Consider the following 27,790-nt stretch of genomic DNA (forward strand, 5'->3'; position numbering starts at 1 on the left):
ATTTTATTTATATAGAGAAGAGAAGAGAAGAGAAGAAAAGAGAAGATATATATATATATATATATATATATATATATATATATATATAGAGAGAGAGAGAGAGAGAGAGAGAGAGAGAGATGATGATGATGATGGAGTATGGAGTATGACAAGTTTGGGCTTAGGGATTGCAAGCAAGTTAAGCTGGGTCCGTCAGCTTGTGTTATCAGGTAAGCTGATCTACCCATTTTGGGGAATAATGAACTTACCGAGAGACAATTAATATAATTTGTTTTGTATTTTCTTTACTTTTAATTGCCGCTATAAATGCCAATTTGAATAAACACCCTGAATTTTCACAAAGGGATTCCACCCACTAAGTTAAACTAAATATAGCTAACATTACTCACCCTTACACTTAGCAATCATGTTCTAAAATTCATAATGATCAGTTAATTATTTTAACCCTTTACCGCTAAATTGTACTTTCAAGTCGCCTTTCAAAAAACAATATCTCTTACTCTTATGGCTTGTCAGCCAAACTGGTCTTCAAAGTATAGGTCTATGCATGGTTCAACAAGTGAATGAGGGGTTTGTTTATGTTTGTGTGTCAGTTGCATGCTAACTTCTGTCACATGTGGGTTTCATGATTAAAAAATTTATTTATTGCATAAAAAAAATTCTGGCAATAAAGGCTTTAACTTTGGGTGATGGAATGGTGATCACTGATAAAGCCCAGAATCAGTTGGTAATGAAAAGATTCCAGGAAATAGAAATGGGGAGACAGTCATAGTCAGTCTTCCGGAAGAGGAGGAGTAGAAGTTGTAGTTGAACGTTCCGAGAAGAGCAGTTGTTATTGTGGTGATCCTTGGGAACAGAGGATTCGTTGTGTGCAGTTGGACTGGTGTTTTTCAGTTGGCCGGGATAAAAAAGATCTCTCATTTTGCAAGTCTGCCGTTCACATTTGTGAAGATGAATACCACCTGTAATATCAAAATAAATAAATAAAGTAGGCTGCCCGGTGTTGCCAGTTCGTAAGATGCACTTAAATATGATATTTTAATTCATGCAGATTACGTATTTATCATTATAGAGACAATTCTCCCTCGATTATTATATTGAACCTAATATAGAGTAATGAGATCAAAACTAAAAAATAGATATATGATGGGTGCCATCAGCTAGAATGGAAACCAAAACATACAATTCTCTATCCTCATTCCTGAGCTTCTGAGCCACACCCATATGCAAAAATATTTATATATATAGTCATCCACATACAGTACTGTTTTGCTGTATCACAGCTTATCAGTGCAGGTAGACAAGCAACTAGCTCAAGCCAGGATCGAATCTCGACCGCCCAAACGACAGTTGGAGCTTCTAACCGTTGCACTATTCGGCTGCTGCTGCTATTTGAGTAGTTAATTAACATTGTTTTGACATTGTCCAAATACTTAAGCTCAAAATTCACCTGTCATCCCTTTTTTAAAAAGATGGAATCGCCCAACAATCATAGAAGACAAGATTCAAGCAAGACAGCAAGGACGCCCGGACGGTCGACAGAGTTTTATAATTAATAAAATAAATAATATAAAAAAAGTTATTATTTGTTTATAAACTGGACTTGTGGTTTTACTTGGAGAAAAATTCCTTTGATGTAGCGTTGACAGAATTGAACAACAACCTTGAACTGGCACAACGAGTGAGCGATCACGGCTGGTGAAGTGAACACAGAAGACCATGTGCATGCATATAATATGTGTTACTGAACAAATAAACTCATCAACAAACGTTCGAACTTACATAAGACAAAAAACAGAATGTTCAAAATTGTTTGTCAGTTTAAAGTTAACATATTCAACTGGAGCATACTGTATTTTTCTTCTTTTCTGAGATCAAATACAAATCTTTGGTATGTGCAACTGCTTTTTTTTACTTCATTATTTTTCTTGGGCTTGACATGATTCATTCGAGGAATTTCTGCTGGAAATACAGTAAACAATACTACGCGTCCGAAATATCATTTCATGACACTTAAAGACAGAATAATAACGTAACACATGCTTACCATCTCAAACTGAATTGGTATTTACTTCCTTCCCTCCACAGGATGATGTGACATAAGGTCAGGAAGGTGAGTCAGCCAAGCCAGCACTCCTAAAGGAAGAGCAGTCTGTTCTTTTAAAAATTGCCTGGGCAATTCAGTCGTCATTCCCCAGTAGGAGCGCCTCATGCAGTACAGTAAATTTACTGCTCCCAAAAGGCGGGAAGCAAAAGCCTGGGAGGGTAGGCCTCCTAGGACTACACAAGACATAGCCCTAACTTCAGTCAACAGGGAACAAGTCATTTCCAAAATGACCCATACTCTGTTGGCTTCGAAGCCTAAATAAAAACAGAGCTGAATAAATTTTTTTTTTTTTTTTTTTTTTTTTTTTCAATTTTCACCCCAAACAAGGCACAGTGCCACTTTGAAGCAGGGGGCTACTATTAGGGAATTAATTAGCGGGGTCATTATGAAGGGAGAAGAGTAGAAAGATGTTTGTTAACATTACACTTGAACTTCTGCATATCATTGCAGAATCCCGGAAGGGAGTTCCAAAGACCCGCAGTTCTGGGGAAGAAACTATTGGAGTAAAAGGCTGTCTTGCACCTAGGGATCTCTACTGTAAAGGGATGAGACTTAGTAGCTTGTCGGGTTTGTCGGGGGTAGTTACGTCGGGGAGGTACAAGTGTTTGCAGTTCGTCAGAGCATTCACCATTAAAGTATTTGTAGAACAGGCAGAGGGATGCAACATCTCGTCGATGGGACAGAGGTTGAAGTCTAGATGACAGTTCAGGACCTATCAGGTTGGCGACTCTTTTTTGAACCCTGTCCAGGAGCGAGAGACAAGCAGCAGATGCACCAGCCCAGATGTGACAACAGTACTCCATACATGGGCGAATGGTTGCCTTATAGAGGTATAGGATACTGGCAGGCGTAAGTAGTTTTCTAGCACGGTAGAGGGAGCCAACCTTCCTTGCAGCAGCCTTGGCAATGCTCTCAATGTATCTATTCCAGTTCATATTCCCTGTAAACGTTAGGCCGAGGAGTTTAAAAGAAGTACTTTCAGGCAATGTGTTCTTGGCCATTGCTATTGGTGGTAGAGAAGGTTTCTTGTAGTTATTGAAGGAAACAAGCTTAGTCTTAGCAGCATTGAATGTGACCAACCATTTTTGTCCCCATTCCACTACGGATTGGAGGTCATCCTCTAGTGTTTCTGCCATTTTCTTGGATATGTGTTCATTTGTTTTCCCCTCATATCTGTTATAGAGAGTGGTGTCATCGGCAAATATACCCATCTCCGAAACAATATTATCAGGGAGGTCGTTTATGAATATCAGGAATAATAGAGGTCCAAGGATAGACCCCTGAGGTACTCCCGCATTTATGTCATATTGTTTGGATGTATGTCCGTCGAGGACAACTTTGATTTTTCTATTACTTAAGAAGGATTTAATTAATTCCAGTGATTCCATATGATCTAATTTTCCTTAGAAGACCATCGTGCCATACCCTGTCAAAAGCCTTAGATATATCAAGGGCCACCGCTCTACCCTCCCCTGTTTTATCCAATGAACGGTATATACGTTCAGAAACTACAGTTAAGATATCTGCTGTTGAACGGGCTTGCCTGAATCCATATTGTTTGTCAGTCAGGAGTTTCGCAGCTGTTAGGTGCTGGACTAGGGCTTGATTAACTAAGGACTCACATATTTTGGCGAAAAGCGGGAGGAGGCTAATGGGGCAATAATTTAGTGGGTCAGTTCTTTCACCAGAATTCTTGAAGACTGGTACCACAGAGGCGGTTTTCCAGCAGTCGGGAAAACAAGATTCGTTAAGGCATTTATTGTAAAGTTTGGACAGAACTGGAGCAACCTCGGCAGAGCATTTTTTTAATAGCACAGCCGGGATGAGATCTGGTCCACATGCTTTTGAGGTGTCTAGGTTTTTATGATAGCATGTAGCTGAGAAGGGGTGATTTTCAAATCGTCAAGTGTGGCGTCTGTTCACAGAGGAAAATCGGGGAGTGAGTGGTGTACCGAGTTCAGTGTGGAGTTTGAGGCAAACCGACTGGCAAGCAGATTAGCCTTGTCAGTTGCCGTGCCAGCAACCTCATGATTGTTTGTTAGTGGGGGAATAATTGACTGTCCATTATTAACTACTCTGTTGTAGATTTTCCAAAAATCCCGGGTTCCTAATTTCTGTGCTTCGATGCGCTTTCTGGTGGTTTCAGAGTAATCTGTCTTAGCTGTGTCTATCACTCTCTTACAATTATTTCTAGCTTCTATAAATTTCTGTTTATTTGAGCTGGACTTATGTCGGTTGAATCTGCGGAACGCACGCTGCCTTTGACAAATGACAGCTGCACAAGCAGAAGTAAACCATTGGGGAGAGTGGGGCTTGCTATAGTATTTCCGTGCGGGAACATGTGCTTCAATAGCAGTTTTGAACCATTCAGTTGTCTCATTTGCACACTGTTCCGCTGGAAGAGTAAAGATATTTTGCCATGGGGCATCTCTGATGAGCTCCCTGATGGCTTCCCAATCAGCCTTTTTGTAATACCTCGTTACATTGAATGAATTTTTACTGAACATTTAAGTTCCTAACAAATTTTGACAAGTACGAGGTGCCTTGAAACTCTAGTCTTTTTTGTAGTAATCTCCTCCGGCTGCAATGCACTTGTATCATTCCAACAACTTTTGGAAGGCTCCATTCAAGTTTCTTTCTGTGAGCCTGTCAATGACCCTCATCACAACCTCTTTCATCTCCTCTGTTGTCTCTTAACAACAGTTTCTAAGGTTTTCCTTAGGCTTAAGTAATAACAAGAAGTCACAGGAAGCAAGGTCTAGAATATAGGGAGGGTGAGGAACTATCTTAATGTCTATCTTAGTTAAATAGTCTGTGATAAAAATGGAGTTGTGGACTAGTGCATTTGTGCAAATCTTCTGCATCTTCAATTCCTCACAAATAATTGTGTGTATAATTCTCACACTGACATCAAACTGAGCACTTATTGTCTCTATAGACAAACGACGGTCCTTATCCATGAAATTCTTTATTTGGTCAATCAATTCTGGTGTTATGACTTCCGTACTCTTCCCGCACCTCTCATCATCTCTCACAGACTCACTGCCTTCCTTGAATCTCTTATGCTACTCAAAATTGATGCTCGATTCATGCAAGATGGTCCAAAAGCAGACTAAAGCATTTCATACGTTTCTGAAGTATGTATGTTTTCAAAGTTCAAAACAGAATTTTATTGCATCTTGTTCTTCTAAGGTGTCCTCACGTCCAGATTACATTTTTTAAATTCACCAACTGTGATAATCAGGCTTTAGTAGGTTGTATTCCAATTCCTGCTCTAGCTGTTCATTTGAACCTGAAATCATAAAAATTGATCAGTCATCTCATAAGATGTATAGCAATCTGGTAAGGACTTATATATTACTTCATAGAGAAGACAGAAGTGATGTATCAGCCCTCACCAGATAACAACGACCTCCAAGAGCCTTTAATAACAATCCCCAGAGAGGTGCTAAAAGTTGTTGAAAACTTCAAATATTTTGGAAGCACTCTAAGCACTGACAAAGAAATAAGCTGCCTAATCCAAAGTGCCTTCTTTGTTAAGCTAGAAAAGCATCTCCAGATAAGGACCGGGGTCTGGCTAGACACAGACTGTAGAGTTTACAAAGCCATAGTTTTTTTTTGTTTTTTTTTTTACACAGTGGTCACCACTTATCAAGGCCACTCAGGGATAAGGGTTATTGCAAGTACATTACGTTAGTTTGGAAATTTGATGAAGTGTTTACTTAAGGGGGCGGTTCATTAGGAATTTGTTAACGTTGGACTTGAACACATCCAAATTGTAGTCAGATGGGAAGCAGGCAGACGGAACAGAGTTCCACAGGCGTGCAGTTCTAAGAAAGAAGCTTTGTTCATGGAATCCACGTTTTGATTTAGGCACAGATAAAGAGTGGGGGAAATTTTTCACAGTGGATTCGGCTAGATGGGTGTTTTTCATGAAAGATTGGCGAGGTGGGACCAGAGATTGGAGTTCAGTCGAGCACCTGCCATGGAAATAACGATAAAACAAGGATAGGCTCGCAACGTCTCTTCTGTGGGAGAGAGGTTGCAGGGTAGAGAAAAGGGCATCCCCCACTAAGCCACGAAGTCTATTTTGTACTCTGTCAAGGCAAGATAGGCTATTTTTAGCAGCTCCTGCCCAGATATGGCAGCAGTATTCCATCCTTGGACGTACTTGGCTTTTATATAGATAGAGAATTGCATCAGTAGTGAGATATCTTCTGGAGCGGTAGAAGGATCCCACCATCTTTCCAGCGACCTTGGCAGCAGACTTGATGTACGTGTTCCATTTCAAATCAGGAGTAAAGGTCAAACCCAGAAGCTTGTCAAAACATGGGGCCTCTCCCAGACGAGAGCCATCCATCACAATTGATGCCAGATGGGGATCAGAACGTTGATGATGTAAGGATAGGAGTTTGCTTTTAGATGCATTAAAGGTAACCAGCCACGTCTTCCCCCACTGAACCATGCGCTCGAGATCAGAGGAGAGAGAATCAGAGAGAACTTTGTCATTTACAGCCTTTGACGTGTTGCCGTAGATGGTCGTGTCATTAGCATAGATGTCAACGAATGATTTAAGTATGTGTTTAGGGAGGTCATTGATGTACATTAGGAAGAGAGTTGGGCCTAGGATTGACCCCTGAGGGACTCCAGCATTAATACTGCAGGCCTCTTCCAGTCTTGCTATACTCAGTAGAGACCTACACTCTGTATAGAGAACATATAAGGAAACTGGAAGCCGTCCAGCAGAGACACGTGAGAAGGATCATAAAGATCAAATGGAGTGACTACATATCAAACGTGGAAGTTCTCAGGAGAGCAAACATAGACAGTCAGAAGCTTCTCTACAAAGATGTAACAAAGCAGCAGCTGAAGGGGATGAACATCAATGTTGAGAGTTGGGAGGAACAAGTCAAAGAAAGGAGTAACTGTGACTGGACGTTTCATACAGAAAGAGTACCACGCCAACACCGAAGGATAAAGCATCGAGGTCCCAACTAGTCATCGTCAAGACTGACACACTGCATCATGATGATAATGATGTATAGCAATAACATGCTGAGCTTTCAAGAGTCTACGACAATTTTAAATGTCTGTACAAAAAAAGTCTGGGAACTTATTAAACGCACCTCATACAAAACTAGAATTCAACATTTCGATGTTAAATCAGGCAATTAAAAAAATACTTTCCAAGATTTATACATCTTTCTAAATTATTCTCTTTGCCAGAAAATGTTCGTACATTTATTTCGGAGATGTTTGGTATAAGCTGAATCTTCAAATGAACCTGAAAATATATTCAATATCAAAATGTTGAATGAAGTCTAAAAGTAAATATATTAGAATCTGCATATCTTACATATCAACTATTCAATTAGACTAAGGCTCAAATCATCAGTTTCTTTCAACTACAGCACAAAAGATATTCAATTCCAAACTTTGCAAGTAATATAAAAGCCAAAACAGTTCAACAATATTCGTAGCCAAAATGAGTATTTTTTAAAGAAACTAAAGCAAAATACATTACTTTCTGAACATGACAGAAGGAAAAATACAAATTAGATAGTCAGAATCAAATAATAATTTCTCAGATGTGTTGCTATAACGGTTGAGAATCCAATTGACTTTTGAATTTTATATATTAGATATCTACTATTATATAAAAGGAACTTTATATGTGTATCTGTGTGTGGGAGTGTGTGGGAGTGTGTGGGAGAGTGTGACAGAGTTTGTTCCCTATGGACTCGAAAACGGCCAGGCCGATTTTTATGAAATTTCAAATGAAGGTATGTTATGTGCCTGGCAGTGTTCTTAGAGAGATTTTGTATCAGAATTTCTTTGATAAGTATCAATAATCGATAATCAAAATAGTCCGATGAATGACGGAACAGAAAATTTTGACCAAAGTTAACATCTTACACAGCCTAACATCACAAGTGCATTTGAGAATTTTTATTACCAAACAATCCGAAAGGCCCAATATATAAAATCAACAGTAGGTTCTTTGATATGACAAGGGTGTGTTCGAAATAAATGTTTCTGTTTAAAGCACAATTGCACCATAATACTTGACTTTTTCATTTTAAACTTGAATTCAAGCCATTATCACTGCACAAGCAGTAAGGCCAGGCATATATAATCAACAGCAGGTTCTTTGATATGAGAGGGGCGTATTCGAAATGAATGTTTCTGTTTATAGCATATTTGAAACATGATACTTGACTATTGCATTTTAAACTTTAATTCAAGCCATTATATATTAAAAATAATTTTATAAAATAAATAGTAGGTTCTCTACAGTGCAATGAAGACTACAATATATTGTGGACTAAGTCACTGTGAACAGGCATGGGAAGCTTTCGTTATCTGTGCACCATGATGTGTCCACAACTAGAGCAGCCAATCAATCGATTTGATTGAAAAATGGGCGATTTACCGCTTTTAATGACAATAAAAATATGACAGTGTGAAACATTTGTTAATCATCATTCAATCCCGGGCAACGTTGGGTCTCCCTGCTAGTATGTTATATATTTAACATTGGAATTTAATTCCAACTTTATCTTGTTCATTATGCTGCATTTCCCAACCACTGTACCATGGCACATTAGTGTGCTGCAGAGTAATTACTGGTGTGCCACAAAGAAAAATCAGTAGAAGCCATTTATTTTATTTTGTTTAAGAAAAAGATTTACTTTCTTATGACACCACTCAATTCAAAATCATAAAATTTCAGGAATCTAAACGTTTTGCGCATACTAATTAGTAAGTTTTTTATAGTTTATATTAGTGATGGAACGATTAATCAGAATATTAGGAGTTTTTCAAAATATCGGGAATCGGCATCGGGGCTGAATAATTCAGACTAAATTTCGATTCCAAAACGATTTCTAAATGCAAATTGGATTTGTAAACCATTCCTAGCTTTACCAGTTTTTTTCAATTTTATACGATGTGAAGAGGAAGAATTAGCAGGCTTTTCCAGTGATCATGGTCTGAAATTGAAGTATGCATAACTACTATTTGGCGTCTTTTAGATTTCTGTTATGGAAGAGTATCCAACTCTAAGTAAAAAAGCCATCAAAATCTTACTTCAATTCTCAACTTCGTATCTATGTGAACAAGGATTTTCTTAACTAAACAACATTAAAAAAATGTGAAAAATTTTTGAAATATTTAAGAGTGAAGAGTGTGCGTCTCTCTCACATTTGGCCACATATTGCAGCAGTAGTCAAGAAACACCAGGCACAACTGTCCAACTAACATTCACAATTATTATTCTGTGCTATATAGGATATGTCGATTCATGCGAATAAAAATTGTTCTCATATAATCTTCTTTGTTTTTTTTTTTTAATTATTTTATTGCAAAAAGGCTTTACATGGTGGAACGATAAAATTGTCGCACTAGAGAAGACAGCATGATTCCATTTCCGTTTGATGGATACCAGTTTTCTTTATTTGTTGCAGACCATTTATTAGTCGGCCAGTTGTGTACAAATCCCAAAAGCAATAGGAGCCTTCTATCATGTCTGAAAATGACACAATGTTCAATGAGCGAGATCGAAGATGCACTTTACCGATCCAAGTTATAACAAGAAGACCATTGCCAGCACCTTCAAAATGCAAATTCAGACGGTTCAACGCTTGAGGGCACAATTCAATGCATCAGATGCCCCTTTCTGGCCATGGTTATGGTCTTTGGTGTGGTTTCAAGTGAGGGCCACATCATGCCACCTCACATCTTCAAAGTCTGCTTGAAAGTCATCACCAAAGTGTACTTGGATGTGCTGAAGAGTGTGGTGATCTCTTGGTGCAGGTAGGTGGCCGCTAGCAGACCCTAGATGTGGGAAGAGATCTCGGCGCTGGCCCACAAGTTCAAAGAGACCCAGGCTTAGCTTCAGAAGGAGTGCTACGATTTTGTACCCTCCTCTAACCTGAGCCCGCTGGACTATTTCGTTTGGTCATACCTCGAGAACATCATCAACATGACCTCCTACAACACCAAAGTCAGCCTGATCGCTGCCATCTACCAAGTATTTGCAGAGCACCCACCGGCACTTGTGGAAAAGGCATGCTCCCAGCTTCGACCCTGTATTGAGGTGGTGCTTAACACTGAAGGCGGTTACATTGAAAAGATGTCAACTCAACTACATAATCAAGTTACCTGAATTGATTTTTTCAATAAAAGTTTCAAAATAATAAAGCTGTAATGTTGTTTTTTTTTAGAGTGACACTTTTATCGTTCCAACCTATCTAAGTAAAAAATATTTACTTTTTGTGATAGGTGTGCTGCAAAAATTAAAAAAGAAACTCAATATTGTGCCACCATGGAATAAAGGTTGGAAACTACTGAAATAAGCAATTAATTTGGACAGCTGGGATGGAAATAAATAAAGAAAACCACAAAGTGAAAAATGAGACTCTTACAAGGTCCTGTACTAGTCTCATTTTTCACGTTGTGATTTTATTCATTTATTCCTACTTCCGTGGTAGTAATTAATTGTTTATTTGATGAAATTAACCGCGAACATATTAGCATGAAAGCAGCACACACACACACACACACACACACACACACACACACACACACACACACACACACACACACACACACACACACACACACACACACAAATATAATTTTAGTGAAAACAGAGAAACATATTGTTGGATATAAATTTTATAGAATTACATTGTTTAATACAAAAGTGTGTGTGTGTGTGTGTGTGTGTGTGTGTGTGTGTGTGTGTGCACAAAAAAAGAAAAATTAAAAAGAGCATCTGCCCATGGGTCCTATTTCTTTCTCTTTATTTTCCTTTCTACTTTTGCTTTTCTCGCATATTTTTTTATTCTGTCATTCATCCATCTCATGTGGATAACTAACATACCGACATCTTAAATTCATGAGACTACTCTCAAATAAAAGAATCAGTATTGTTGTCTGCCAATGAAAAGACCAGACCCGAACTCCTGAGAAACTAATGCAAACCACCACACCATGCTGGTCGTCCATCATTTTATATCCCCAGGAGATGTTGGCTACTGTGAGTAAAATAGTGAGGAGAGAATGTGATAGAAGTTTATATGCGCCCTTCTTCAACAGAGAACAAGTTATAGCCGTAACAGAACGCGTATGAACGCGGGTGAAGATGTCAGCAGCAGCTGAAGAATGGATGGCTAGCGAAGGTATTGGCAACAGCAGTAGCAGCCGTTTGAGCACATATGCAAATTGGCAAGTGTGCGGGGACTTACGTCAGAAGAAAAAGAAAAAAAAGAAGAGAAAAATGCACTATGTAGCAAGGAGCAGGAAGAAAAACACAAGCTGGGTGAGATGGATGTGTGGCTCCATAGTGGCGGTGAGAGACTATCGAGGCGGCAGGTTTTGTTAATCTTATGACAGACGAAATAAACAGTTTGAAAAAACAGAAGCAGGCATTGTTTGGAAAGTAATGGCAATAAATGCCTTTCGCTAAAACAGAAAAAAATAGCCGACTTGAACTTATTTATTTTGTTTGGGTGTTCTCTTTCAACAACACCAGACGATGTGGGGGTCTGGGAGAGGTGTAAACTGTAACAAACAGTTTGAGCGTAACGGCCATGTTACATAACAGCCCACACAGTGAAGTTGGGATGATTGTCCCAAACGGTCCTATTAAAGCCAGGGACTATGCAAGAGTTTAACAAAACCATTATACACATTTTGTTCAGATTGATGCTAGATCAGAGGTGTGCAGTAAATATTTGTGTGTTATGAGTATCTTGAATGTAAAGAATTTGCTCCTTTTTGGTTAAATTAGACTTTTAGAAATTGATCCGTGTTACAATAAGATAATATTAAAGGGGAAATAGAACAGAAAGAAAAGATTTAAATGGTTTTATTTCACAAATAATGCAAAAAATCCATTCCACAAAACACTCTTTGAGTTAAGTTGCTTCACAAAAGAATATCCATAACCAAAGCTCATGGTCAACTAATATAAAGGACAAAATGGACGAATTTTCTGGCACTGGTAAGGCTTCAATTTTTGTGTTCAATTTTATAGTTAGTTTCTTAAACATAAAATACTCTATTCAAGGCTTCTTTCATTCTTGAAGTGAATTTCTGTTTTGAATGTGTCCAAAATATAATTTCATGATACTTAAAACTAGCAGGATCCGTGTTTCAGTGTTGCCTGGGGAAAATTGTTGTGCATCGCGTATTCAACGACATAAATTAATGAAAATAGATATCGAGTTTATATATATACAACCGTAGACTTTATTTAAACAAGAAAGAATATTTATATATATATTTTTTACAGACAATAGCTTTTGTTGAAAAACGCATAAGATCATGTGTGTGCGCATTGTTGATCTCTGCCAATCATGTGTAGACTGAGATTAAATACTTTGTTTAATATTGTTACTGAGGTAATTCATGGATTGTAGAGCTTGTTGTTTATGAGTTTGCAATGTTTGGCTTACCTTGATAAGGCTGGATAGTACACAAAAGTTCGTTTTCATTACAGAATTAGTTTGCTTGTGTATAATCACACTTGGTGCACCATCATCACTGTCCCGTGCCACTGGGGGAGGGGGAGAAAGAAAGAGAGAAGAGGAAAAAGCGGAAGTTAGTGCCCGCATCTTTCTGCCAGACTCAAGGTCAAAAGGGTGATAATTGCTTATTCTTTCCCTTTTACAAATTGTGTCTGTGTGTTTGCTTTGTTCGAAGTTATTTGGCAGACTAGTTTTTAAACTGGTGTATCGCAACAAAATTGAAGAATTCAAAAAATCACAACCCTCAGAATTAAAGTGACTTGCAAACACTGGACAGACTTTTTCCACCTAATGTTAATGATACAAAAAATGCATAGATGAAAAATATGTGTAGATAGAACTATGCGTTATAATAAAATGAAAATAATTGAATTAGCAAACAATACGAACGAATAGTGAATTAATGGAATGTTTTTTCTTGTTCTTTTTAGAAAAACATTGGATACATACAGGAAGTACCATGTGAAGGTTGTCAACATCTCTAAGTGAAAATGTTTATGTGGAACGAACTGGATTTGAACTTGGTAAAGCCAGGTAATCAGTCCAAGTCATTAACCACTTAGTAACCATCACCTCCCGATTTCTGCTGTTTATCTTAAAATTTTATTTTCAAAGAGTTTTACACCACTTCTTTCCTTTGGTGGAAATGGAAGCTTATACTGTAGGAATTGTAAAGACAAGTTTCCATTTTTGCTGTCTATAATCGAATTGGTGAAAGTAAGCCTGACTGATTTTCAACTGAGCTACTATATTCACTTAGCATGTTAAAGGACTTTTTTAGAATTTGTTATTAGCAGTTCAGCCAGGCTTTGCTCGAGTCCTATGTACTGTTCATAACTACATGTGCACATGCATATATATATATCAAAAAGTCTGACTCATGTCCAGGTAACCTACATCTAAAATTTCAAGTGTTTGACCCAGAATTGATGGAGGAATTTGATAGAGTCTGCAAAGGTCAACTCTTTCAATTTTTACCTTTTGGCAGCCAAATTTTCCTCCAAAAACTGATTAAAATCTTGCTGCATGTCTAAATACCCTTTATTTAAAATTTCAAATGTTTAGACCTAATATTGGCTGAATAGTTTGCTAGAAACTGCAAAGATAAAATCTTCTTAACTTTGACCCCTTGGCAGCCAAATTTTCGGTCAAAAAACATATTTAATTCTGTCTTGTTACTTTAAAGTAACCTCCAGCTAAATAACTTAAAATCAATAAAATGAATGTCATTTGTCTTATATATATTAAAAACTTCAAGCAGAACTAGCGCCCATACTTACAAAACTGTTTAAACGTTGTCTTAAGGAGAATTGCTCCCCATCACTCTGAAAAATCTCATCAGTATGCCCTGTATTTAAGAATTCAGGTGATCGCTCATCTCCCTCTCAGTACAGGTCAATAAGTCTCCTGTGCGTCATGAGTAAGTTGCTGGAATCTGTGTTAAATACAGAAGTAATCAACTATCTCAGCAAAAATAACCTTTTTAGTGGCACACAATATAGTTTCCGTTCTGCTAGATCTACAGCAGATGTGCTTGCAGTTATATCTCATAGGATTATCGAATCTCTCGACAGAGGCTACCTTTCTAGGGCAATTGCTCTTGACATGTCAAAGGCCTTTGACAGGGTATGGCATAAAGGTCTACTTCACAAGATCTCCAGCTATGGTATAGCTGGAAATGTCTTCTCAATTATTAAATCATTTCTTTCTGATAGGTTCATAAGAGTAGTAGTTGATGGGCAGAAATCAGAAGCTCACAGTATTAATGCTGGAGTCCCTCAGGGGTCCATCCTGGGCCCAACTCTCTTCCTGATCTACATTAATGATCTTCCAAATCACATCCTTACATCATTCGTAGACATTTATGCTGATGACACTACCATCTATGGTAGCACATCTACGACTGTAAACAACCAAGTTCTCTCCGATTGTCTCTCCTCTGATCTTGAGCATGTGGTACAATGGGGAAAGAAGTGGCTAGTTACTTTTAATGCATCTAAAACCAAGCTTCTATCTTTACATCATCAATGCTCTGATCCCCATCTGGCATCAATTGAAATGAATGGCTTTTGTTTTGGGGAGGCCTCATGTTTTGACAAGCTTCTGGGCTTGCCCTTACTCCTGATCAGAGATGGAACACATACATCAAATCCGTTGCCAAGACCACTGTAAAAATGGTGGGATCCTTCCATAGATCCAGTAGATATCTCACTACTGACTGATGCAATTCTCTACCTATATAAGAGCCAAGTACGTCCAAGGATGGAGTACTATTGCCACAACTAGGCAGGAGCTGCTAGAAAGGACTTATCCTGCCTTGATAGAGTTCAAAATAGATTTCGTAGCCTCGTAGGTGTTCTTTTCTCTTCTCTGCAACCTCTTTCCCACAGAAGAGATGTTGTGAGTTTGTCTCTGCTTTATCATTATTTTCATGGCAAGTGCTTAACTGAGCTTCAATCTATTGTTCCCCCTTGCCAAACTTTCACAAGAAACACCCGTCTAGCTGAAAACACTATCAATAATTCCCCCCACTCTTTATTTGTGCCTATACCTAAACGTAGATTCCATAAACAAAGCTTCTTTCTTAGAACTGCACGCCTGTGGCACTGTCTTCCGTTTTCCTACTTTCCAGCTGACTACAACATGGTTATCTTCAAGTCCAACATAAACAAGTTTTTGATGAGCCGTTCCACTTAAGTTAACAAATTTACCAAATTTCCATTTCTAACGATTACTATATTGTCCAGTTGACTACTGTACACTCTTTAACCCTTATCCTCGAGTGGCCTCTGTGCCTTGATAAGTTGTGATGCCTATATATATATATATATATATATATATATATATATATATATATATAATGTAAAATGTGATCAAATGAGAAAAATGATGCATAAAAAAATGAAGAATTTTGGTCTCAAAGTTGAAATAGACAGTAATTTAAAACAAGTCAACTTTCTAGATGTAAGTTTTGATTTACAAAATAATATTTTTAAACCATATATGAAAGAAAATACCAATCCCATAATTAATCCTCAATCTAACCACCCACCTGCCATTATAAAACACATTCCAGTTTCGATAGAAAGCAGAATTAATAATAACTCGTCAAATGAAGCCGTATTTAATAATTATAAAAATATATATAACTTAGCACTAAAAAATAGCGGATATAAAAACGTGATCATTACATATAATAATAATAATAATAATAATAATAATAATAATAATAATAATAATAGCAGATCAAAAAATAGAAATAGGAAAGTGATTTGGTTCTCACCTCCATTTAATGGCTCACTTAAAACGAAACTTGGTAAAAAGTTTTTTTAAACTTGTAGAAAAGCACTTTCCACCAGGAAATATACTTCATGGTATTTTTAATAGAAATACCTTAAAATTAAGCTATAGCTGTTGCGATAATTTGGAAAGGATTATAAAAAAACATAATAATAAGATACTAAAAAATAACAGCAAAATAAAGGATTCTAAAGTTAATGTGTATAATTCTAAAGCTATTAAAAACTGTAACTGTCAAATACCTAATACTTGTCCCTTAAATAATAAATGTTTAGCACCTTAGGTAGTATACCAAGCAAAAATATTTCCAAAGGAAAATTCAAATGAAGAAAAGTTTTATATAGGTAGTATGCAATTAACATTTAAGGAGAGATTCTATGGACATAAAAGTTCTATGATGAATCAAAAATATGAGAAAGATACTTCATTATCAATATACTACTGGAAATTGATTAAGGAGAATAAAACACCTAGATTGGATTGGAAAATTATTAAAAAGGCTAACGTATGCCTTTCATTACAGGCACCGTGTTTTCTATGCATACATGAAAAGCTGGAGATAACTAAATTTAAAGATCGTGACAAACTTTTAAATATAAAACAGGAAACAGCTATCTCTTGTAAACATTTTCAAATTCATACACTAAAGAAATTATAAAAAACTATATTACTAAGATAATAGTAAAGTGTTAATTTAAATAAATAAACTTATATATTTCTATATTGAGTAAAAGAGGACGTTTGATTGAAAGTTATTTGATACCTAGTTTAATTTTTAATTATTTATCGCATATTAAATCTATCCATTTTAAACATGATCCCATAGATATTTTTATTTACTACTTATTTTAATCGTTAATCTATCATGATTTTTTAGTTTAAACATGGGTAGGTTAATGAGATAGAAATGGATATATACTCTTAGCCAGATTGATTTAAATATAAATTATGCATAGTACTTTTACTTCGAGTTGCCTTATTTTCTCTCTTTTTATGTTGATATATATATAGATAAATTTTTAATATCTCATTGAAATTCTTAACTACTTAGTTCAATTATTAATTAATCATTTCATTTTATTTTAAACGTTAGTCACTTGTTTTAAATGTAATCAGCCTTATGAGTTAAACGAGTTATATCTTCGTAGTCGAGGAATATAAATAAAATTATTCTGATATAAAACGTAACTTTCTAAACTATGTAATCATAAATAACCATCTCATTGATGTTTCATTTACTACTTATTCAATCGTTAATCTATCATCTCATAATTTTATTTAGTTTTAAACGTTTAATCACCTGTTTTAAATGTAATGTTATGTTTTAAACGTATATTATCTATTTTAAAAATAACTAGTATAATGAATAAAGATTGGATTATTAATCTTAACTGATGAATGTATATAATGTACAGAATAGAAATGAATATGGTTGAAAAAAAAAAAGTATAACTATAAAATTATATCCCACAGCAATTTGTATAATGTGATAACCTATCTTATCTGGTTACCCCTATCTTAACCTTGGAAATGATATTATCCCATTTATTGGTTTTAATTATAAAAAGAGGTAATGGTTTTTGACGGATACTCTCGTCGATATTCTTGGCCTGATGAGGTGATTTTCCCTGGCAGGGTGGTCACTGAAACATGTTTGCATATGTGTAGCCATTAGTCATCACATCCAACATATATATATATATATATATATATATATATATATATATATATATATATATATATATATATATATATATTTAAAAATAGCAAGGCTACCATTGCCTAAAAAAGTGTAACATAACTTCTACTTCTCCATCTTCCCTTCGCTGTTTTATCCTCTCTCCAGCCCCTCTTTCTTTCTTATTCTTCACTTAATCCATTCCTCTCTCTAAACATACACACACACACAACTCCAGTTAGCGTAAGGGAAATAACTCTGTGAAAAATAATGAGTTATTTTCCTTTAATTAGTGGCTAGAAAACAGATTACATGATAACATTAAAAATATGTGTACGTATTGAGAACATTAAATGATATAAATTACCATTTCATTCCCAAATAATAAGCCGGGTTTTTTTTTTTTTATTTTGTGTTTTTTTTTATTTATTTATTTTTTATTTTTTTTATTTTGTTTTAGATATAATGGACACATCCGGAGTTCTCAGTTACACTGATTAAAAAAAATACCAACTTTGTGAGCGTCTGTTGTGTATTTTTCAAGTCTTAGTTGGACATATAAACATACATTTGGAATTTATATAATAGATTATACTATTTTAGTCGATTGGACAATATAATTTTATTTTGGAACAATTCATTTTAAAATGGGTAAAGTCAGAATTTTTACCCTAGCCATATCAAATTAGTCACCAATCATCATCTTTGCTGATCAGAGTATCTCATTTGTGTGTGTGTGTGTGTGTGTGTGTGTGTGTGTGTGTGTGTGTGTGTGAAAGGTGATAACGTACATGAAATGGCTTAGTGTATTATTGGTACTTGTACAGTTTAATCAAGACATTAAAAATGAAAATATCGAAAAAAAGGTTATATTGTACGTATCCATTTTGAACTGAAGATCTCCGAAAAAAAAAAAAATTCACTTAATTTGATCGAATAGTTTTTTTTTTTTTTTTTTACAGCGGAAAAAAACACGTTTTTATGACAGCATTTTGAAGGCAGTCATCTTGGATTTAAAAAAAATCTTTTTTGAATTTTAGAAACGCCACGAGAAGATAACTCAGTTTAAAGAACCGACACTCCCTACCCTTTACTTTAATACTAGCTTTTCTTCCTAAAAATCGAACCTTTTGCTCGGTATCATAACAAATTGTTTTTTCGATGTAAAACAAAACTACTTGATGAAATTAAATGAAAAAAAAAATTTTTTTTTTCGGAGAACTTCATTCCATAACGGATACGTACAATTTAAACTTTTTTCGATATTTTCATTTTTTAATGTCTTGATTAAACTAAGTACCGTATTATTTATATAGATTATTATTGCTTCTTTGTTGATTAGAGGAGATAGTGAAACAATCATTGGAATGTGTTAAAGTTAGCAGATGTTACGAAAGTTATTTATTCGCATTTCATATTTCCGTGAAGATTTGTACAATTGATTTTAACTGCGTAACTAAAAAGATTTTTGCAGATTTATCAAAGGAAAGAAAGAAATAGCGAAAAGTTTTACTCACTAATATTCTACGTTTTAAGAATTTATTGCCTTTTTTTTATCCAGTCGCGTGCAGAGATTAAGTTAATGTTGTCTAAGACAATCCTTGCACTTGTATCTGCGCAAAAAAAAAAAAAAAAAAAATGGATGAAAGTAAGCGAATGAAAAATTGTAGGAAAAAAAAAGCTTGAATGGAAAGTGAATGGAAACAACTGAATGTTAAAATTAATTTTAAAAATGAATAAAAATAAAAATGAATGAAAAATCTATGAAAGATGAAAAAAAAAAAAAAAATAAAAACAATTGAAAAAAAAAAGTAATAAACTTTTTTTTTCACCCAGTCGCGTGCAGAGATTTAAGTTAATGTTGTCAAAGACAAGCCTTGCATGTGTATACGTGAAAACTTTACTTTTTTTTTAATTTTTTTTATTTTAACAAAGATTACGACTTCAGTAAAGAAATTAATTGTATACTTTTTTATCTGGCAACCTTATAATCGTCTTGGAGGACTTTCTCTTGGATAGACTGGAGTACAATTGGTTTGTTTTATAAAGGATAGATAATGAAGTTAGTTAACTATCCTTAATAGAAGGTGAGGTCCTAGTGTTTTTTTGATTGGTACTTTCGTGAGATAGAGTATAGGAGATTGAACTTAAGGATAGCTCCTTATGAGGATTCTCCATCAACAATCGCTAAATATTCGGGGTATTCTCAAGAGCCATGTAGTACAATATCTCAAGGTACATGGCCCATGTACCTTGAGATATTTTCAGGGATGTATGACTGGGGTCATCACTACCATGCTAATGTTTCTGCTTTAGGTTCGATGATTATTATTATTATTGGCTCACATGGAGCTTTCACACAGGTCATCATATGTCTGATTGAAAACCTCTGGTGTTTCCTGGATGCTGAGTGACAGCAAGTCTCCCCGGACATCCAGCACTCTCCACCTTCTTCGATAGCATTTGCAAATAAATTTGTGTTATCGCAACAGCCTCTCACCCTTGATTTCTCACTGGCAGCAGCCATTGGTCTGTACTGGAATTTGAGTGGCACTAAGCATCCCCAAGGTCCCAGTTCTCGTCACGCTTGTCCAGCGGTGGTCTAGTCAGCACTCTTTCCTCAGTCTTTCCCTCCTCCTTGACCCTTCTCGGCTCTTTGGTTTCACACTTTTTTAGGGGGGGGGCGATGATGGGGCAATGGAAAGGGATGCGTGATGGGGATGTAGAACTTGTTGATATGCAGCTTCATTGTTCTTCATTCCCTGTAAAGCTTCTTCATGTTTTGCCTCTGCAGCAGATTGTCTGGATCATGCATGTGTTTCATGTGTATTATTCTCCGCATTCAAGGGTTTTCCTGAATATTTCAGCCATTTTCTTTATCATTAGTTGTTGTATCTTTGCAGCCATTCCTCTGGTTCCAATTTCTCCCATCCTTTTTTGAAAGTTTTTCGAGATTGTTCCTAGTGCTCCTACTATTATAGGCATTATTTTGGTTTTCTTCATCATCCAAATTATCGTTTTTTTAATTTAATTTAATTTAATTTATTTTATTTTATTTACTACAAAAGCGTATTGCCACATGGAATGTAAGGGGCTACTATTTGGGATCATGTCTAATGGGAGATTGTGAGGAGTTAAGCAGCGAGATGTTTGTTCACAATACATTTCAACTTCTGCAGGTTAGTATATTCAGGGTAGCAGGAAACAGGTAGGGAATTCCAGTTCAAACGAAGAAACTACTAGAATAGAAGGCTTTCCAGCATCTAAGGACCTTAACAGTGAAGAAATGTGATTTTGTTGCTTTTCAGGTTAGTTGGGAGTATATATAACAAGTGGTAACAAGTGCTATGAGGTCACCAGAACACATTCCATTAAAGTATTTGTAAAATAGGCACAGGGATACAACATTCTGGCGATAGAATAGAGGTTGGAGCTTAGCTAATAGTGCAGGATTTATTAGATTTGATATTGGGGGGGGGGTCTAAGAGTGAGAATCTAGTGGTAGATGCACCAACCCAGATTTGGCAATAATACTCTATGCATTGGTGAACTGGCTTGGTAAAGATACAGGATATTTTTAGATGTGAGAAATTTTCAAGCACAGTAAAGGGAGACCACCTTTACACCAGCCTTGGCAATATCCTCAATTTATTTGTTCCCATTCATGGTGGGGAGTTTGAAGGATGGGCTCTCATATAGGGTGCTATTTGTCATGGCAATTGGTAGCTAAAAAGGAGGTTTTGTAGTTGTTAAAGGAAAGAAACTTAGTAGCATTAAATGTTACCATCCACTTACTGCCGCATTTCACTACTGACTGAAGGTCGGTTCCTAGGATTTCTACGATTGCCTTGGATATGCGTACGTTCTTTTGTCTTTCGTGTCTATTATAGAGCATAGTGTCATAAGTAAATATACCCATTTCAGACACAATTTTATCACGGAGATTATTGATGAATATCAGAAATAATACAGGTCTAAGGATCAACCCTGGGACACACGTAGTTTAGATGTATGGCCATTGAGGACAACCTGAAATTTTCTATCTGATTATATTAAGTATTTGTCAAGGAATACCATATGATTTAATTTCCCTGAGAAACTCTTCATGCCAGACCTTGTCAAAGACTTTAGACATATTAATCATAATCAATGTCAATTATTTTGCCTCTGAATTCATCACCACCAGTTAAAAGACTAGCTTATTTTGAAATGATTATATCTTCCTCTCCCTTTTTGTTCATTATGAGAATTTATTGTCTTTTGTTATTTTAGGTTCCTTATATTAAGTGGCTTCATACCTTGTCTAGAGTGATTTCCATAAAAAAAAAATATTGTGAGAAATCCAAGAAAAAAATGTTAAGTACATGATGATTACATTCTTCATAACATTTGTCGCCATCTCATTGACACAGTGGTTCTCATTAGATAACTGAAGTTAAGCAACGTTGAGCCTGGTCAGTATCAGATGAGTGACCATTTTGACATATTACATGCTGTATGGGGGAGGATGATGACACTTTTATGCAAAAAAAAACAAAAATCAACCTCCCTACAGACACTAATGTTGTCAAAATCATTTTCTCTGACTAGGATATGCATGCAACTTAGAATTATGATTAAGGTGAAACAAAGAGGACTTCAAAGTGAGAGAGGGTTACCTCCTTCGCCTATATCCATGACAGTAATAACAAGTGTTGATCGGATAATATATAAATGTAAGATACCAATTGAAAAACAAATTGTTCATAATACAGATCAATATGTGCAGTATCTTATAGTCGTGGCCTTGCAGGCCGGTATAGTAATCAAGACAAACACAGTAGTGTGAGTTACAAAAGTGTAATAAAAAAGTATTTACTATCTTCCCATTGCAGGAAGATATGACACAAGGTCAGAAGATAGGGAGAATCAAGCCGGCGCACCTAATAAAGAAGCAATCTGGCCTATTGAAAATTGCCTGGGCAGTCCCATTAACATTCCCCTGTGGAAGCGCCTGAAACAGTAAGCAATTAATTTACTCCACCCCAAAGAAGGGAGGCAAGGCCTTGAAATGTGGACCTCAAACATGTATCAAAGGCCTCCTGTGTAAGTTGCTGGAAGGACCACTCGTTGGCCAATCTGTTCTGGATTCCCATCCTCCCTAAGAATTGAATCCCTCAATTATCAAATCTCAAAATCTGTTTCTCCCGCCTCAGGAACTGTAAACGTTCTGTTTCAATCTTGCACACGCATCCACCAGCCATTGTTGAAACAGCCTTCAGTACAGGAGAAAATAGTTTCCAGGCCGAGTCATCAAATGGTAGGAATAAAACTGCTGTTGGGTAACTTTTCACCAATTGAATGCCTTCATGTAGATGTCGTAAGATGGAGAACTATAGGGGTACATTAATAGGTACATTAAATTATGGTAGAGAGGGTGTAGTTCGGAGATCCTTTTCAGTGTATTATTTTTAAAACACAAGACAATACCTCTATTTGCTATCGGTTCATTCTCCACTAATATTCCAATCTTATATGTTGTTGTTAGCAGTGAATCGTTGTGGGTGCTCTCCTTACAGCCTCTTCCCTTATGACAACTTTGTGTTCTTCCACGTTTTCTTCTTCAATCATCTCCTTTGTTGTTTTCAGTTGATAAATTAGGCTGTTATTCTTATGTAAAAATTTACTCAGCCTTCGGAGAATGTCTTGATTGAGTCTACTGTCACGTTCCCAACTATTTATCTAGATTATCCAAGAAGTAGATTTGAATAAACTTTGCCGCTCAATCTTCAGGTGGCAAAAAGCTCCTAATTTTGTGGCAAAACTAACCTAGAATTCTAAAAGAAATATTCCACCCATATACTGCCGCATTTTCGTGACCAAATGAAGTCATTGCAAAACAGTTGTCGTAACTTCATAGATTTTGCAGGAACTCTTTAGAGATGGAACCTTTGCCTGAGGCAAATCTTGCAGCAACTGAAGCAGTGGTGAAAGCTATCAAGCACAAGCTTGCCAGAACAACAACCAGGGATCTTTCCTTTAAATTACACAGCTGAGCAATGCTGACATACTTTGTCCATTTTTCTTATGTCAGCTGTAGCGAGAGAGTTATTTTCGTTGTAGAGCAATCCTTTTTTCTATTGCAATTTTCTATTTCTTGTTGTCTCAAAGTAGTCATTCATTGCCTCTTTTTTTGTCATTTACTGGGGCAAAGTCATACTCTCTCCCCTTGCAGTCTCTTGCTCATGCTCTTAGGATAAGACAAAAGATTTGTTCGATTTCTGATTCATTCTCTCGTTTTTTACCTTCTCGCAACTCATCTCGCTTACGTCCTTTTTGTTTTCTGATCAGTTTCATTTACTCTTCATCTTGCTTCTCTCAATTGACCTCGTATACATTTTATTATTGTTTCCTCATTTGTTTATTTGCTTCCCGTTCCCGACCAACTCTTTGCCTTTCTTGAATTTTTTATTATGATAAACTTAACCGCCTTGTAGCATGTCTAGTTTCGTCAGCTTCACATTAGGTTGCTCTTTCCAAATTTGTTAATTTGTTCTCTTTTCTCTTTGACGTATTCTCTTGAGCTCCAGACGTCTTTCTCTATTTGAAGCGTTTTCATTGGAGGTATTTGCAGCAACTCTTAGTCTATTAGCTTCTAATCTTGGTAATCTTTCTTCCTCGGTTTCGTTTCTATTTCGTTTGGGTGGCATCTTTAATGCGTATCTGAAGAGGAAAGTATTATTTTAAATTTTCCAAAAGAATTATATGCATTTCAAGAAAAAAAGGATTCTTAATGATTCGTTACATTGTTTTTGGCAGCGTTATTTTGGAAGGTCAAAGTTAAAAGATACAGTGCAATAAATTTTGACTTATGTTAGGGACAACTATCATGCCAAATTTCAGCAAGATTGGTTGAGGAGATGGGGGTGGAGGAAAGGTGATCTGATTCAAATTCACAAAGAAGTTGACCAGTGCCATGGTAGCGGTCCTTGGGATGGTGGTGAACCCCAAGTTAGTGTGCACCATCCCTAGGCGGGGGAGTTTGTGAAGAGCCGTGCCAAATATGACCATAACCTTTGACCTTGACCTTGAAAAATAGTGTGCACCATCCCTAGGTCAGAGACCGTCATCATGTGAGGTTTGGTCATGACCGATTGGGTGGTGTGGGCTGTAGGAGAATATATATACATAGGCTATGATCTTGACCTTTGACCTAAACCTTAAAAAATAGTGTGGACTATCCCTAGTTGGGGGGGGGATCATCATGCCAGGTTTGTTCATGAATGATCGATCTAGTGGTGTGGGCTGTAGGAGAGTTGTACAGGCACACACACAAACGCTACTATGTGTGTGTGTGTGTGTGTGTGTGTGTGTGTGTGTGTGTGTGTGTGTACATTTCCCTACCCAATAACTCTGTCGATTTTCGGTCTACAGACTGGAGATTTTACATAAGGAATATTGAGATTTGGAGAAAATCGTTTTAATTAGTTTTCGGCCAGAAATTTGGCTGTCAAGAGGTCAAAGTTCAATGATTTGACTTTTGAGAACTCTAACAAACTCCTCTGCCAATTTTGAGTCTAAACACTTGAAATTTTAGATATAGGTTACTTGGACATGGATCTAACTTTATAATTGATTTGAGCCCAAAACAATACATGTTAAGGGGCCATAATTGGAGTCAAAGTTTTTAAAAAATTGACCTCTGCGGTCTCTACCAAATTACTCAGTCAATTTTTGGTCTAAACATTTCAAATTTTAAATAAAATGTATTCAGACAGAGGGCAAGCTTTTTAATGTTCTTTTTTTGCTGAAAATTTGACTTCCAAGGAGTCAACGTTCAAAAGATTTTAACTTTGCGATCTCTAGTAAACTATTTCGTCAATTTTGGGTCTAAACATTTGATATTTTACATAAAGAGTATTCAGACATGCAGCAAGGTTTTTAATCAGTTTTGGGGCGAACATTTGACTACCAAGAAGTCAAAATTGACAGAGTTGACCTTTGCAGACTCTACCAAACTCCTCCGCCAATTTTGGGTCTAAACACTTGAAATTTTAGATGTAGGTTACTTGGACATAGGTCAAACATTTTAATTTAATTTGAGCCCAAAACAATAAATGTTAAGGGGTCAAAATTGGGGTCAAAGTTTAAACAACTTTGACTTCTGCAGTCTCCACCAACTTTTCTCTATGGTAGTTAAGGAAGTCTATTATATAGAAAGACATTACCGTACATATTCACACTTTTTAATATATATAGATATGCACATAAAGTTATGAACAGTACATAGGGCCCGAATAAAGCCATGCAGAACTGCTAGTATATATAAATATCTATAAAAGTGAAAATGTCTGCGGGTGTGTACATTTCCCTACTAAACTACTCTGTCAATTTTCAGTCTACAGACTCGAGATTTGACATCAGGGGTATTGAGATTTGAGAAAATATTTTGAATCGGTTTTCGGCCAGAAGTTTTGCTGTCAAGGCGTCAAAGTTCAACAATTTGACCTTTGAAAACTCTACCGAACTCCTTTGCCAATTTTGGGTCTAAACACTTGAAATTTTAGATGTAGATCACTTGGACAAGGATTAAACTTTATAATTTAATGTGAGCTCAAAACAATAAATGTTGAGGGGTCAAAATTGGGGTCAAGGTTTTAAAAAATTGAGCTCTGCTGTCTCTACTAAATTACTCAGACACTTTTTGGTCTAAACATTTGAAATTTTACATAAAATGTATTCAGAGATAGGGCGAGCTTTTTAATCGATATTTTTGCCGAAAATTTGGCTACCAAGGGGTCAAAGTTCAAAAGATTTTAACTTTGCAGTCTCTAGCAAACTATTCAGCAAATTTTTGGTCTAAATATTTCAAATTTTAAATAAAAGGTATTCAGACATGTAGCAAGGCTTTTAATCAGTTTCTGGACAAAAATTTAGCTGCCAAGAGGTCAAAATTTACAGAGTTGACCGTTGCAGACTCTACCAAACTCCTCCACCAATTTTGGGTCTAAACACTTGAAATTTTAGGTGTAGGTTACTTGGACATAAGTCAAACTTTTTAATAAATATATATACATATGCACATAAAGTTATGAACAGACCCCAATTTTGACACCTTAACATTTATTGTTTTGGGCTCAAATCAAGTTAAAAGTTTGATCTATGTCCAAGTAACCTGCATCTAAAATTTAAAGTGTTTAGACCCAAAGTTGGCGGAGGAGTTTGGTAGAGTTTTCAAAGGTCAAATCGTTGAACTTTGACCCTTTGACAATCAAATTTCTGGTCAAAAACCGATTAAAAATATTTTCTTAAATCTTAATATGTAATGATGTAAAATCTCGAGTCTATAGACTGAAAATTGACGGAATAGTTTGGTAGGGAAATGTACACACGCACACACAGGCAATTTCACTTACGTATATATATATATATATATATATATATATATATATATATATGTATATATATATATATATATATAGTCAGCCACAGCTGTTTCACGATTTCACACCTTAGCAATGTAGTGCGCACTTCAACTTAAAGATTTGAAATGTGACAACTGGTGTCGGACTCTATCGAATTTATTACTAAGTGTGGAGAAAATTACATCGATTTTAAATTATTAATTAACTAGCAGTTCAGCCCAGCTTTACTCGGGCCCTATGAACTGTTCTTAACTTGCCCAACGTGTGAATATACTTTATGTAAAATTTCAAATGCTTAGCCCAAAATTTGTCTGAGTAATTTCATAGAGACTGCGGAGGTCAATTTTTTTAACTTTGACCAAAATTTTGACCCCTTAACATTTATTATTTTGGTCTTAAATCAAAATAAAATTTTTACTCATGTTCAAGTTACTTACATCTAAAATTTCAAGTCTTTAGACCTAAAATTGGTGGGGGAATTTGGTAGAATCTGCAAAGGTAAACTCTTTCAACTTTGACCTCTTGGCAGACAAATTTTCGCCACAAAACTGATTAAAATGCTTGCCGAATATCTGAATATCTGTTATGTATCAATTTAAAATGTTTAGATTCAAAATTGGCTGAGTAATTGGCTAAACACCGCAAAGGTCAAATCTTTGGAACTTTGACCCCTTAGCAGCTCAAATTTTCGCCCCAAACCGATTAAAAGGCTTGCCTTATCTCTGAATATGCTTTATTTTTTTTTATATTTTTTTTTTTTATTACA

The 27,790-nt window shown here is 36.0% G+C and overlaps 1 long non-coding RNA gene across 1 annotated transcript in view; it reads right to left on the reverse strand.

Moving 5' to 3' along the window:
- Positions 1–622: 622 nt before the first annotated feature.
- The window catches only part of LOC145292366 (uncharacterized), a 29,999-nt gene continuing 2,831 nt past the window's right edge, over positions 623–27,790 (reverse strand). Inside the window, exons 2-3 of the long non-coding RNA XR_013869586.1 lie at positions 19,138–19,233; positions 623–962 (exon numbers count right to left, since the gene is read on the reverse strand). This is a non-coding gene — a long non-coding RNA (uncharacterized LOC145292366). The remainder of the gene's footprint in view (positions 963–19,137; positions 19,234–27,790) is intronic.

This window comes from Euprymna scolopes, chromosome 13 (genome assembly GCF_053919585.1).
Source record: "Euprymna scolopes isolate OS-2025 chromosome 13, ASM5391958v1, whole genome shotgun sequence".
Taxonomy (NCBI): Eukaryota; Metazoa; Mollusca; class Cephalopoda; order Sepiida; family Sepiolidae; genus Euprymna; species Euprymna scolopes.